Raw genomic sequence first — 15,715 nt, 5'->3', positions numbered from 1 at the left:
AGGTGGCACCTGTCCGGATCATCAGCAGCAGGTGGCACCTGTCCGGATTATTATTAGCAGGTGGCACCTGTTGAAGTGGAGTTTGTTTGCTCTCCTCCTGTTCATGGGTTTCGTCCAGTTGCCTCCAAAAAGTTGAAAACACCGGCCCGCACAACGTCACTGATATTGGTCAATAACTGACTATGTTTCATTTTACCAAACTTGATTATTTTACCAGGTAAGGCCCACGCTGCTGCAACGTAGCTCTTTTGCTGAAGCCACCTGGCTTTCACAAACGATAGCTCAGCGGCCTATCGCGTGGACATTTATAGCAGCCAAAAACTCTACACGCGTGAAGTTAATTTTAAATGCGGAGGAATACGCCAGATGGGCCAGAGTAAAAATCCACGCGACCACGGGGAGAGAGAGACACGCACACTCCAAATATACAGCAGCAGCAGGCGTCAGGGTCGGGATCGAACTTGCGATCTCAGGGGGGGGGGGGGGGCGGGGCAGCTAAAGCCCCCGCGTCCAGAAAAACAAAAACCCCAAGCCGACCTCCGTCGGCACCACCCTGGGTTCGAGTGCCGAGTCTCAGCCACCCCACGGCCTCACTCGGGGCTCTGCCTCTCTCTCTCTCTGTCTCTCTCTCTCCCGTGTGTGTGGAGGTCAGGGTCACAGCTCCCCGTTCCCCCAATAACCACCACCATCACCACGGTATAGCCTTGACAGACTGTTGGGGCAAGTGCTGTGAGCGAGTCGCAACTTGTGAAGGCCGGCACGGCGCACGAGTGCGATCGGAGTGCAACGTATCGGGAACGTAAGCAAATCACGAGATATGAATATATATACAAATACAACTATTATTTATAGTGCCAGGTAAGGCCTACTGAGCTACTAGTTTCTTTTTCAGAAGCGGCTTAGCCACGAATGACAGCTCAACGAAGTGGCTCATCATCACGGGGATGATTATGATGATGAGATGATAATGACAAGGTGATGATGAAGAGAGGGTAATGATGATGAGAGGTGATGATGATGATGAGAAGGCGATGATGATGAGAGGGTGATGATAATGAGAGGTGATAATGACGATGAGAAGGTGATGATGACGATGAGAGGGTGATGATGATGAGATGATAATGATGATAAGGTGATAATGACGATGAGAGGGTGATGATGATGAGAGGGTGATGATGAAGAGAGGTGATGATGATGAGGATAAGGTGATAATGACGATGAGAGGGTGATGATGATGAGAGGGTGATGATGAAGAGAGGTGATGATGATGAGAGGGTGATGATGAAGAGAGGTGATGATGAAGAGAGGTGATGATGAAGAGAGGTGATGATGATGAGAGGTGATGATGATGAGAGGGTGATGATGAAGAGAGGTGATGATGATGAGAGGGTGATGATGATGAGAGGTGATGATGATGATGATGGTTAACACAAAGAGGCAGAGAGCGCTGTACAGTGCTGCGTACCAAGATAATTGTCAGCAAGTAAAGTCCCAAGATCACGCACGTGACAAACACGCGTGGCGCTCCTGGGTCTCATCTGCAACATTCACGTCAATAGGTCAACAACAACAATGAATCCACAATGAGAGCGTCTTCTTCTCCCTATGCTCCGTGCTTCGTCTTGCTTCTTTTGCTTGAAATAATACTTATTATTGATCTCTCTAGAACGACGAAATAATGAAACAATCATTATTGATCTCTAGGACGACGAAATAATAAAACACTCATTATTGATCTCTCTAGAACGACGAAATAATAAAACAATCATTATTGATCTCTCTAGAACGACGAAATAATGAAACAATCATTATTGATCTCTCTAGAACGACGAAATAATAAAACAATCATTATTGATCTCTCTAGAACGACGAAATAATAAAACAATCATTATTGATCTCTCTAGAACGACTAAATAATAAAACAATCATTATTGATCTCTCTAGAACGACGAAATAATAAAACAATCATTATTGATCGCTCTAGAACGACGCTGGGCGGAGGATCGTGAGAGACGGCGATGCCTCGGAAAAGTCCCCATCCAGCAGTGGATCGACAAGGGCTTGCTGCTGTTGTTGACGCTGCTGTTGTTGTTGATATTGCTGCTGCTGTTGATGCTGTTTCTGCTGTTGATGCTGCTGTTGCTTCTGTTGTTGTTGCTGCTGCTGCTGCTGTTGTTACTGCTGCAGTTGTTGTTGTTGCTGCTGTTGTTGCTGCTGCTGTTGTTGTTGCTACTGCTGGCTAAAAAAAGGTTGTCTCCACGCTTTTTGGAGTTGAAATCCGGATTATGTCGATGGCACAAAGCGTTCACGCCGTGCGTTTGACCTTCCCCGACCCCCCCAAAAGGCGCTCAGTTCACCAGGCGATTGTAACCCCTCCCCCACCACCCCTCCCTGCTAAGCCTCTTAGCTTCATCGTAACATCACGAAGCCGTGATCTTTCGTGTCATTGTTCTTTTTTGTACGTAATAGAAGGACGCAGCCCCCCGCCCACCTCGCCCCAGCCCACAAGCAAACTAGAAGAGGCTCCCGAAACGTGCGGCGAAACGTCGGAACGTCATGCCGAAACAAGCCGAAGATCACGCTGCGCGGGAGAAAGACGGAGCGCTGTGGAGTTCCAGTAAATGACTGGGTGTGGGAACCCATCCCCCTCTACCCGCTCCCATCAGAGGAGACTCATCTGTCTTGCCTCTTGACTTTGGGATGAGTTGAGCCCACGAGCCGGCGTTTGAACTTTCGCGACCTTTCTGATGGCCCTGGCGGCCGCAGAGTGCATGTCGCGTGGCTTGTCACCATCGCTAGAACTCCCCGTTGCCAGTCCCGGACGCTCACTGCCTGCACCGGGGCCGCATGCCACAGACTTTCCATTCCACTTCGTGCGTCGATTATTTATTCACTTATCTTCGCCGCGTTAAAATGAGAACCCCTTCGCAAGGATTGGCAACACATCACAAACGTGGCAGGACTCCTCCTCGTCAAAGTGTCTCGACACTCTCAACTAAACCATGTTTACTTTACCAGAGACTCTCAACTAAACCATGTTTACTTTACCAGAGACTCTCAACTAAACCATGTTTACTTTACCAGAGACTCTCAACTAAACCATGTTTACTTTACCAGAGACTCTCAACTAAACCATGTTTACTTTACCAGAGACTCTCAACTAAACCATGTTTACTTTACCAGAGACTCTCAACTAAACCATGTTTACTTTACCAGAGACTCTCAACTAAACCATGTTTACTTTACCAGAGACTCTCAACTAAACCATGTTTACTTTACCAGAGACTCTCAACTAAACCATGTTTACTTTACCAGAGACTCTCAACTAAACCATGTTTACTTTACCAGAGACTCTCAACTAAACCATGTTTACTTTACCAGAGACTCTCAACTAAACCATGTTTACTTTACCAGAGACTCTCAACTAAACCATGTTTACTTTACCAGAGACTCTCAACTAAACCATGTTTACTTTACCAGAGACTCTCAACTAAACCATGTTTACTTTACCAGAGACTCTCAACTAAACCATGTTTACTTTACCAGACACTCTCAACTAAACCATGTTTACTTTACCAGAGACTCTCAACTAAACCATGTTTACCTTACCAGAGACTCTCAACTAAACCATGTTTACTTTACCAGAGACTCTCAACTAAACCATGTTTACCTTACCAGAGACTCTCAACTAAACCATGTTTACTTTACCAGAGACTCTCAACTAAACCATGTTTACTTTACCAGAGACTCTCAACTAAACCATGTTTACTTTACCAGAGACTCTCAACTAAACCATGTTTACTTTACCAGAGACTCTCAACTAAACCATGTTTACTTTACCAGAGACTCTCAACTAAACCATGTTTACTTTACCAGAGACTCTCAACTAAACCATGTTTACTTTACCAGAGACTCTCAACTAAACCATGTTTACTTTACCAGAGACTCTCAACTAAACCATGTTTACTTTACCAGGTAAGGCCCCACTGAGGTGCTACATAGCGCTCTTACAGAAGCGAGCTGGCCGTCACAAACGACAGCTCAGCGAAAGCGGCTTCTCGTCACGTGGAGATGGGTAATCTAAACACGTGGCGATCTAAGCACGTGGCGATCTAAGCACGTGGCGATCTAAGCACGTGGCGATCTAAGCACGTGGCGATCTAAGCACGTGGCGATCTAAGCACGTGGCGATCTAAGCACGTGGCGATCTAAGCACGTGGCGATCTAAGCACGTGGCGATCTAAGCACGTGGCGATCTAAGCACGTGGCGATCTAAGCACGTGGCGATCTAAGCACGTGGCGATCTAAACACGTGGCGATCTAAACACGTGGCGATCTAAACACGTGGGTGATATAAACACGTGGCAATCTAAACACGTGGCAATCTAAACACGTGGCAATCTAAACACGTGGCGATCTAAACACGTGGCGATGTAAACACGTGGCGATCTAAACACGTGGTAATCTAAACACGTGGCGATCTAGACACGTGGCGATCTAATCACGTGGTAATCTAAACACGTGGCGATCTAAGCACGTGGGCAATCTAAACACGTGGCAATCTAAACACGTGGCGATCTAAACACGTGGCGATGTAAACACGTGGCGATCTAAACACGTGGTAATCTAAACACGTGGCGATCTAGACACGTGGCGATCTAATCACGTGGTAATCTAAACACGTGGCGATCTAAGCACGTGGGTGATATAAACACGTGGTAATCTAAACACGTGGCGATCTAGACACGTGGCGATCTAATCACGTGGTAATCTAAACACGTGGCGATCTAGACACGTGGCGATCTAATCACGTGGTAATCTAAACACGTGGCGATCTAAACACGTGGCGATCTAATCACGTGGGTGATATAAACACTTGGCGATATAAACACGTGGTAATCTAAACACGTGGCGTCGGTTGTAAACTGAGGAGGGAAAAACCGGAGGACCTTCATAGGTGCTCGCTAACAGCACTTGCCCCAACAGTCTGTTACAGGCTATGGGGGGGATCTTTGTCTTTGTTTGTATTTGTTACACGTGCAGTCATTGGTGAGCTAAACTAAACTATTATTTTTATCATCATTTACTAGGTAAGACCCACAGATCTACAGCGCTCTGTTTCAGAAGCGACCTGGCCACAAATCATCAGCTCCTTGCAGCGGGGAACAGCCCCGGGTTGGACCACAGGCACTGGCTCGGATTTGGAACGCGAGCAGCGACTGCCTGGACGCCTCTGACCCCTGTTCGACCCCGGGCCCGGGTCAAGTCTCCCGCGCGGGGTGGGGGCTCTTCACCCTCCCCCCCCTCCCCGCCTCCGCACGCCCTCCGCCGTTGTCGCTCGCACCGCTCACTCTCCGCCTCGCCGGACACGGGCGCTATCGATCGCTCCGCCGTGCTCTCGGCGCGACCTTGGGCAGCATGCACGGTGAGAGCGAAAGCACCACCACGGAGTGCGCGTGATGAACACCACGAGCGGCGGCAGCAGCAGCGGCGGCGGCGGCAGCGTCACTGGGCAGGCGCACGTGGAGCGAGGGGACGGGACAGCCGTGGCTTAAGCTCCACTCCATCACGCGGTGAGGCGAGTAAATCCATTTGTTTAAACTGCCAAGGTTAACTGGATTTGCTTGACGGGCCCTCTTAATAAACCACCGCCGCGCTCGACCGCCCTCCCCTTATCGGGCCGCCGATGGCTCGGAGCGAGAATCCCGTCGGCAAGGTTACGCGGAGGATTAATAGCGGCGCGTGCACGCGCGTCTATTACGCGTGGCACTTTGTCAATGCCATCATCATCATCGGCGTCGTCGTCGTTGTCATCGTTACGGTCGCTATGATCGTCGTGTGATCGTCATCATCTTAATCATCATCATCATCGTCATTGTCATCCTTGTGATCATGATCATCGTCGTCATTTGTCATGATCATTTCGTCATCGTCATTATGACGGCCGCTCTTGGCGTCGTGTGATCGTCGCCATGTCAATCATCAGCATCGTCATGGTAAACCTTGGTCTGGCGAGGAGCACGTGGGCCGTGTTGTCGCCGTGGCACGGCGGGAGTGGAGCCGAGGAGGCAAAGAATGGAAATGGAAAAAGAAGCGGGCAAGAGAAGGGAGGCCGTGAAGACGGAGAGGGGAAGGACACGGCACTAGATGATGGCGACACGGGGGCTAGGAGATGTCGACTACCTCGCCTGGTATGCAGGAGGTCGCCTGTTGGATCCCGACCCTGACGCCTGCTGCTGCTGTATATTTGGAGTGTGCGTGTCTCTCTCTCTCTCTCTCCCCGTGGTCGCGTGGATTTTTACTCTGGCCCATCTGGCGTATTCCTCCGCATTTAAAATCAACTTCACGCGTTTAGAGTTTTTGGCTGCTATAAATGTCCACGCGATAAGCCGCTGGCAAGGTCGCTTCAGCAAAAGAGCAAGCACAGTGGGCCTTACCTGGTTAAATAAAACAAAGAGTTATTCATGATAAAGGTTTTTGGGTTAGATCGCGTTATTTATAAATGTGTCGTAACCCTCCACCACCCGACACGGCCAATCAGCAAAAAAAAAGTGTCACGTTGACAAAAAGACACAAATAGTTCACTACTTTAGCCCACCGGTGTGTTGAAGAGTGAATCAACAACATTTACAGTTTGAGTACGACGTTTCGCTGGTAATTACATCCAGCATTATCGGGCAATTCGCCAGAATGGTAAAGCCCTCACTTGCTCCCGGTTTTATATAGAGCAGCAGGGTGACGTCATCATTTAACTCATATCAGGTGCAGTGATTTGAGGCGGAGGGGGGGGCATTGTAATTATATAATCGATTAGTAATCAGTCAATGGTTATGATTAGTAATGAAAACAGAGTTAGTTATTGGCCAATACCAGTGACGTTGTAGGGGGTTTTCAACTTTAGAAGGAATCTTACGTGTGTGTGTCTCTCTCTCTCTCCCCGTGGTCGCGTGAATTTATCCCCGGCTCCTCCGGTTTTTTTTAGAATCAACGTGCGTTCAGAGTCTTTAGCTATTGCTATATATTTTCCACGTGATGATGATAAGCCACTTCGTTGAACTATATCATTTGTGGCCAGGACCCTTCTGAAAGAGAGCTATATAGCTCAGTGGGCCTTACTTGGCAAAATAAAAAATAGTTCTAGATTCTAGTTTAAGACGAGCAGCAGTGAAGTGAGGGGAATACACTGGGCAGAAAGGGGAGGGAGAGGGGGGGAAGGAACGACCGGGCCCAGATGTCTGGGATGACGACAGTGTGATGATGATGATGAGAGGGTGATGATGATGAGAGGGTGATGATGATGATGAGAGGGTGATGATGATGATGAGAGGATGATGATAGGGTGATGATGATAGGGTGATGATGAGAGGGTGATGATGATGAGAGGTTGATAATGATGATGAGAGGGTGATGATGATGAGAGGTTGATAATGATGATGATGAGAGGGTGATGATGATGATAGGGTGATGATGATGATGATGAGAGGGTGATGATGATGAGAGGGTGATGATGATGATGATAGGGTGATGATGATGATGAGAGGGTGACGATGACGGTGAGAGGGGATGGAAGAGGGGGAGAAGAGAGAAGCAAAGAGCGAGTGGGAGTGAGACGCACAGAGGAGCGGCGTCTGTTTCCACAGGGGGCGGAGTCGGGGGGGGGGGGCTCAGAGTGGGCGTGGCCACAGAAGAGGCGTGGAGGGCTCGAGGTGGCTTGGATTTCGCGATGTGGACCGTGACACCGGCACGCACGGCCTACCGGTTAATGCACCTCCGATTAGCATGGTTGGCTACGTACGGTGCGAAAGAAGTTCAACATACATACAAAGACAAAGATTCCCCATTTAGCCTTTAACAGACTGTTGGGGTAAGTGCTGTTATCGAGCATCTATGAAGGCCGGCACGGCACACGAGGGGGTGGGTGGCCAGCACCACGCCCGGCCGCCTTTGTCTCCCTAGTGGCGATATTTTCACGTACCGCACCAGGTACTCATTTGAGGCTGAGTTGAGCTAGGGGAGGCCCAGAACCGGTTCAGATAATCGTCACTGGTGTTGACCGTGAGCGGGAATCGAACTCGGATCGCCAATGTTGGTAGCACAGCGCGCCAATCACAGCACCACCACTCCCCGTGCACATATAGCAATGACACACACGTGGAGTAACATGCACACAAACACACGCACTTTGCTCTTCACATTGCTGGTGTCGGCAATGCAGCAGCAGCTGCTTGTTATGCACGTGTCGTGTTGTGTGTGTTGTGTGTGTTGTGTGTTGTATGTGGTGTGTGTGTTGTGTGTTGTATGTGGTGTGTGTGTTGTGTGTATGTATGTTGTATGTGGTGTGTGTGTTGTGTGTTTGTATGTTGTATGTGGTGTGTGTGTTGTGTGTTTGTATGTTGTATGTGGTGTGTGTGTTGTGTGTTTGTATGTTGTATGTGGTGTGTGTGTTGTGTGTTTGTATGTTGTATGTGGTGTGTGTGTGTGTGTTGTGTGTGTGTGTTGTGTGCGTATCCGCTGTGTAGGGAGCGGTGGCGCAGCGGTTAGCGCTACGCTGCGCTACGAACCCGGTGACCCGAGTCCGATTCCCGCTCACGATCACCACCACCGGTGGCGATTACCTGAACGGGTCCTGGGCCTCCCGTAGGTCGACTCAGCCTCAAATGAGCACCTGGTGCAGTGTGTACGCATCGCTACTGCGGATACAAAGGCGGTCGGGCGTGCTTCTGGCCACTTAGCCCCTCGTGGTGTACCGTTCTGGTCTCATCCATAGGTTCTTGTCAACAGCACTTGACCCAACAGTCTGTTGAAGGCTATACGGGCGATCTTTGTCTCGTCCGCCGTGTGTGGAGGTCACGCCACTGTCATTGGCACTTAGCGATTTTATTGACCGGGGGAAATTGAGCGGCGCGTCAATAACGCTCCGTGGTTCCATCTGAGCAACGCACAGACAGAACAATGAGCAAATAAATAGTCGCGCCCTCCGACGTTGTCTGATCACTGCGTTCCCACAACCGCTGGGAAGCGAGCCGGGCGAAAGGGGCCCGTGTCTGTTCCGGTTCACATTAAACCCACGGCAGGCAGCCTTGCCAGGCCATTCACAGCGTCGAGCAGCCTCGGTTCAGTCTGTCAATCCCCCCTCCCTCCCTTTAAACAACTATAATTTTACAGCAGCGAATAAAAAGAAACCGGCTATGCCAAGTTGTTTCAACTGGCGTACGGAGAGAAGGAATGTAACTTGGCGACATCTCGATTGCGAGTCGAGTGTTGCTCACCGTTACACTTATTCGTCTTGCGTACGGCTGCTGATGTAGATGCAGGACAAGGGCGACAATGTAACATTCAGGTGGTGAAGCCAGGCGTTCCATCGTCATCGCTGCGATGCCTCCTTCATATGTACGGTGCGGGGCATCGCGTCGTTACGGTGTCGGTTCTGGACGACCACAGTCGCACCACGACAACTGGAGAGTTTTTCTTTATTTTATTTTCCTTTTTTGTGCATCATCAGGTGTCATCCGCACCTACTGCTGCCGTGGCTCGTGCAGTGGATGCGGTTTAGGGTCGACCACGAGCAGTCTTCGTGGACGATCAAACCCCCGTGGATCTTCTGCGTTGGCTCTTCCACCGGTCGCCACGAGCGACAGCACCCGCTGATCCGGCACTGTGGAAGCGGCGGCGAGGGTTGGTGCATCTCAGCAGAGGCGTTGAGGACCTCTCTTCATGCGGGCAGTCGAGGAGGAGTTGTCCCCTATCTGGCCAGGAAAAGGCGGTACGGGAAACACGTGAACGCCGCCTGTCCCGTCTGTACGGGATCGAGTGCCCCCCCTCGCACGCATTGGGTTTCCTCCCACACGTAAACACTCGTTAATTGGTTTTAGTCACGAGATCAAACTTGTCAAACACACGCTAAGAAGTCTAAAACTAAACTCGAATTTTATTTCACCAGGTAAGGCCCACTGAGCTGTACAGTATTTTTTCAGAAGCGACCTTTCTACAAGTGATAGCTGAACGAAGTGGCTTGTCGCGTGGAAACGCATGGCAGCCAAACACTCGAAACGCGTGTTGATTCTAAATGTGGAGAGAAAAACCGGGGGACCTGAATCGAAGCCACGACTTCCTGCATACCAGGCGAAGGAGTAAACATCACGGCGCCCCAAATCGACAGCGCATTGAGCGTTCGAGACAAACCAAGTAACAAAAATAGAGAAGCCATTGAAAATGCATACACATCGATTAACCTCCCGATATAGCCATCGATAAACTGGCGAGATTGTGGGAGAAGAGAGAAAACAAAACAACAATCCGAGTGGGATTGTGTGGCACAGTACACGCACAGAGTACAACAGCCCAGGGCTGGGACCAAGGCGTGAATGTTACCCAAGATAACAACGGCAGGAGGGCACGAGCGCAGGGCCCAGCAACCTGCGGGTCACGAGGCGCGAAGAAGGGACCGCTTCGTGATGTTAGTGATTAAAGGAGCACCACCGTCTTGTGCTCACACACACAGCAGAGTGCAGTGGTGGTGGGTGGTGCGGGTTGGTGGTGGGGAGTGGGTGGTGGTGGTGGAGAGTGGTGGTGGGTGGGTGGCGGTGGTGGTGGAGAGTGGTGGTGGTGGCAGGTGGCGGTGGTGGGTGGTGGTGGGTAATGATAGTGGGTGGTGGTGAGTGGTGGTGGCGGTGGTGATGGTGGTGGCGGTGGTGGCAGGTGGCGGTGGTGGGTGGTGGTGGGTAATGATAGTGGGGGGTGGTGGTGGTAGTGGGTGTTGGTGGGTGTTGGTGGGTGGTGGTGGCGGTGGTGGCAGGTGGCGGTGGTGGGTGGTGGTGGGTAATGATAGTGGGTGGTGGTGGTGGTGGTAGTGGGTGTTGGTGGGTGGTGGTGGTGGTGGAGGCGGTGGCCAGGACGCGCCCAGGGGTGGGTTACGGGGTGCCACGGCAGGTCCCAGGGGAACTCCGAGTCCCGAGACCTCGACTCAGCGGACTCAACTGTTGGCAGCTGCCGGACACGCGGCCGGTCATCGTTCAGAGGACGCTCGGAATGATGTCGACCACCATCGCTGTTGTCGATGTTCTGTGAGGAACTCGATTGCCGTGGGCCGAGGCCAAAGTGAAAGAGAATCCGTTGGGATTCGAGAGAGAAAGTTACAGAGAGTAATTACAAAGTCAGAATAGGAATATTTATTGGCCCTGGAGGAATCCGTTGGGATTCGAGAGAGAAAGTTAAAGGGCATGTACAGAATCAGAATATTGATTGACGCTGGAGGAATACTTTGGGATTCGAGAGATAAAGTTACAAGTAATTTATATACAACGGAGTTGACTGCAACAATGCTGAATGATGCTTGCGGCGTGTTTACATTAATTGAAACGCAACGTCATTAACACAATAATGTTCACTTAAGCCAGAGTGGTTCTCAACTGGGGGTGCATCCCGCAAGCCCTGAGGGTGCGAGATTACTTTCCTGGGGTACGCGAGACGCGGCCAGATTTCTTTAGAGGGTAAATCATCAAAACACAAATTAAACACGGGCGTGTAAGTACAGCTTACGTTGATTCATCCAACCTATGTATTTATTATAATTTATTAACGTTATAATTTTTTTTTTTAAGATTGAGAACCAACGAGGTGCAAGGCTTCAGTAAAAGTTAAGAACCACTGATTTAAACCTAGATAACGTCATTAACAAAAACACAACAAAGTGTGCATTCACATTGATTTCAACTCGCACAACGTCGCTGTAACATTCATAGACCATTAAGTGGAACTCGTTGACTATGGCTAACCGGTGGCGCCACGTCAACGCGTTAACTCGACTGGCACAACGTGTCACAGTGAGACGCACCGCCCTCGTTGAAGTCGCTTAGACAAACCTGTTTCACTGCACGGCAAGTCGACACGCCGTCATCTATTACCACATCTAACAAACCCCCTGGCTCCCCTTAATGACGCACACTGGTGATGACGTCACAACGCCTATTGTGCGGACAGCTTCACGACGATGGTGGCCGAAACCATCGGCGAAACGTCGGACTAGCCGCTTGCTAAGCACGTGTGGATCGCTCTCCGGCGACGCTGCCGCTGAAGCGGAAATAAATTGACCCACGTTTGTGCACCACGTGACGCCTTTAGTCATTAACCCAGTCAGGTGGAGGAGGTCTACGACACACAGTTTACTCACGCAGCGATCTGATCAAAAATTAATATATACATATATAGAGTATTGCCGAGCGTGGGCAATTGTTGGTGGCTTGTTGTGTGTTAGCTTGTTGCGATTTCCACGCACCTCCGATTAGCACGGTTGGCTAGTACGGTGTAAAAGTTCAGGGTGAGGTGCATCCGTAGCGTTCACTGGCCCCTCGTCGCCTGCCTTCTACCACTGCCACCGCTGCCTCTCCGTGTTGTGGTTAAACCTCCTGGCGACTCTGACACGAACACAAACTAAACTCTTTTTTTTTATTTCACGAGGCAAGGCCCGCTAAGCTATGCAGTGCCTTTTCAGAATCCACCTGGCCATTTAAGGGTAGCTTAACGAAGTGGCTCAACATCACGTGGAAATTTACGGTAGCAACGTAATTTATAAACACGTGATGTTGATTCTAAAGGTGGAGGGAAAAACCGCAGCACGTAGGGAAAAATGCACGCGACCACGGGAACAGAGAGAGAGAGACGCAAACTCCAAATATACAGCAGCAGCAGGCGTCACGGTCGGCATCGAATCCACCACCCCCTGTATACCAGGCGAGGGAGTTAACATCTCCTAGCCACCGTGGTACGATTACTCACGCCACTCTGAACTGGGATTCATCGGTGTCATTGGTTGACATCAGCAGCAGCCATTGCGTGCCGTTACACAGCGGGTTCATAGCGGATGTTCATTTTGGCGAGACTAGCCTCTGTTAAGGGAATGTGGAATTTCCACCTCCTGCGAACGTGCAGGAGTTCAGTAGAGGCCCGGGCAGGACACGTCACGGCTCACAGGGGATTGGGGGCCGATGGCCCAGACCCCTCGTGATGGAGTGGCAGCCAACCGATGGAATGCGACCGAGAGCGGACGAGCAACCGGGGAGATGGAGCGGTGAAACCAGCTCACGTGCAGTCGCCAAGATCATGAGTTGGCGGCTGCAGCGGCGGCTTGGGGGAAGCCCTCATCCAGCAGTGGATTGACCATGGCCTATGATGACGACGACGTTAACGTAACTCGAGCGGTAGGAATCGGAACGTAATTGATGCATCACAGCTTAATGACGTTAAAATATATCTACACCAAAAACATAATGACAGACATTTTTCAAAAGTGACTCATTACGTCGGAATGCATTATTAATGGAAAGCTCATTAGACGCTGATGTTCTGTTTTGTTGTTGTTACAATTTAACTAAAGTCAATATGCGCATAATACTACGACAGCTTCATCAATAATGCATTTCATTCTGGGATAATTAGCCCGTCGACAGAAAATCGCTGCGTTCCGCGCTGCCAGGAAAATGCGTGCGGCCGTCATTATCCACCCTCGCCATTATCCACGGCCGCTAATGTGTGACGCGAGTTCATAGGTCACGCGGTGGCTCAGTCTGAGCCCTCCCCTCCACGTGTCTGCTTAGCCACTCGCATGGCCTGCAGATTATAAAACAAACACGTGGGTCGCCGGGTTCGTAGCGCAGCGCGCTAACCACTGCGCCCCCCCCATACCTCCAACAAAGACAAATATTCCCCGTATAGCCTTAACAGACTGGAGGGGCAAGTGCTGTTAGCGAGCACCTATGATGGCTGGAATGGTACACGAGGGGGTGGGTGGCCAGCACCACGCCCGACCGCCTTTGTCTCCCCAGTGGCGATGTTTACACACCGCATCAGGTACTCATTTCAGGCTGAATCTACCTAGGGGAGGCCCAAAACCGGTTCGGATAATCGTCACTGCTGTTGGTCGTGAACAGGAATCGAACCCTGGTGGCTGGGTTTGTAGCCCAGCATAGCGCTAACCGCTGCACCACCGCTCCCCCAACACGCACACACAGACGCACCCAAATACAACTACAGACACACACCAATAGACAACAGATGCAGACACGTACACATCGACAGCCACAGACACACACAGAGAGATACACAAAACAAAGACAAAGATCCTCCGTATAGCCGTTAGCGAGTAGCAGCACCTATGAAGGCCGGCACGGCACACGTGGGGGTGGGTGGCCAGCACCACGCCCGGCACACAGACGCACACAGACACAAAGCCGACACACACACACACACGCACAGAGAGACAAACAAAAGACACGCTCACACTTTTATTTTTGTTAAATGTACGTCCACTCTGAATCATTGGCATCGCCTCTCCCGCCAGCTCGCGCTTTGAATTCACTTTGAACGATCGGCTGCTCTGTGGAGGCGCGTCCACTCCGTGCCTACGAAGAATCCCTTTCCAATCCCACTCAGGGCGAGCGGCAACTCGCCGAATCTTATTCCGGCCACCTTCACCCCCCGACCCTCTTACTCTAAGAGTCTTTAGATTTGGCTCAGAGGGATCGAGGAGCTCAGGATGGACGGGGAGTGGGGGGGGGGCTCTTATCCGCATTGTTTCCGGATGAGGCCGTGGGTGCAACCGATGCGAGTGGCGTCCAGAGTCGCCTTCCTCTGGCTGCGCTTTGTACACATCCTGCTCACGGGGCTCCATGACACACGCAGATACAAGAGGTTCAAGAAGAAGAACCCCCATCGATCTGGCTGTGGACGATTTGTTAAAAGCATTCTACAGAAGAAAAAAAATAGCATATATATAAGTCATATTTATAAAAATATACCTAACGTTCTAAATGTATTTTTATATATATTAATTTATATTCCCCCCCTTCCCCCACCGCAAAAGTCTATTCCAATTGTACTCGACGTCAAATCGTCACCAGACGAAACATCCGTTCAGATCTCATTGCATCAACCACGGCTGCTGTTGGTGGTGGTGATGATGATGGTGTTATAACACCGGGCAAGTTCTCTATGGCACTATCTATTAAAATAAAATAATAATGACAACAATCTCCCCCCCCCCCCCCCTCCCGGCCTATCCGTATTGTTGTCGGTGTCGGTGTCTCGTGGTCAAGAGACTTTAGGGGTCCACGTGGGCATCATCGAAGGATAAACAAAAACTGCCCGCGGAAGTGGATAGGACAGAGGTACCTCCGAGGTGCCTTCAGTAGACGGCAGCACCGAGCCACTGGGAGGAATGCTCGTCACGTGACGGCCAAACCGATGTTTCACTTTCTCGGGGATGGACTTCGGTCAAATAAAGTGCGGGACCAAGTTTGATGCGATGGCTTTTTGTTGTTGTTTTTGTCGTGTGCAGTCATTGGTGTCCTGGAACTTGGGAGCCCGGTTTCATCACAACTCAGTCTATGTGACGTCTAGAGGTCTCTATGTGAGTCTATGGGTGAGTCTATGGGTCTCTGTGTGACCAAGTGGGTCTCTATGCGAGTCTATGGGTCTCTGTGTGAGTCAATGAGTTTCCGTGTGCATCTATTGGTCTCTCTATGTGAGTATACGGGTCTCTGGGTGCGTCTACGGATCTCTGTGTTAATCTGTGGGTGAGCCTATGGGTCTCCTATGTGAGTCAAGTGGTCACATTGTGAGTCACTGGTAAGAAGAGACCATCAGCTCACTGCACGTCAGAGCTCTGTGGCTTAATCACACCACAGCGGCTTAAATCCGCATTCAAACTCAGGCTCTTCGT

At 50.4% G+C, this 15,715-nt stretch overlaps 1 long non-coding RNA gene across 3 annotated transcripts; it reads left to right on the top strand.

Annotated features, from left to right (window-relative positions):
• The first annotated feature begins 4,897 nt into the window (after positions 1–4,897).
• LOC116953382 (uncharacterized) lies at positions 4,898–15,372 on the top strand. 3 transcript variants are annotated; one of them, XR_012947223.1, is made up of 3 exons: positions 4,898–5,578; positions 9,503–9,763; positions 15,332–15,372. It is a non-coding gene; the product is annotated as an uncharacterized LOC116953382 (long non-coding RNA). The 3 variants fall into 3 exon arrangements; XR_012947222.1 differs by lacking the exon at positions 15,332–15,372 and having other exon boundaries at positions 4,898–5,573; positions 9,503–10,500; XR_012947221.1 differs by lacking the exon at positions 15,332–15,372 and having other exon boundaries at positions 9,503–10,500.
• The last annotated feature ends 343 nt before the right edge of the window (positions 15,373–15,715 follow it).

This window comes from Petromyzon marinus, chromosome 51, assembly GCF_048934315.1.
Source record: "Petromyzon marinus isolate PM22_M1 ecotype Great Lakes invasive population chromosome 51, UKy_Petmar_22M1.pri1.0, whole genome shotgun sequence".
Taxonomy (NCBI): Eukaryota; Metazoa; Chordata; class Hyperoartia; order Petromyzontiformes; family Petromyzontidae; genus Petromyzon; species Petromyzon marinus.
The sequence above is the reverse complement of the archived record's forward strand: the minus strand, read 5'-3'. Positions and strand labels throughout refer to the sequence as shown.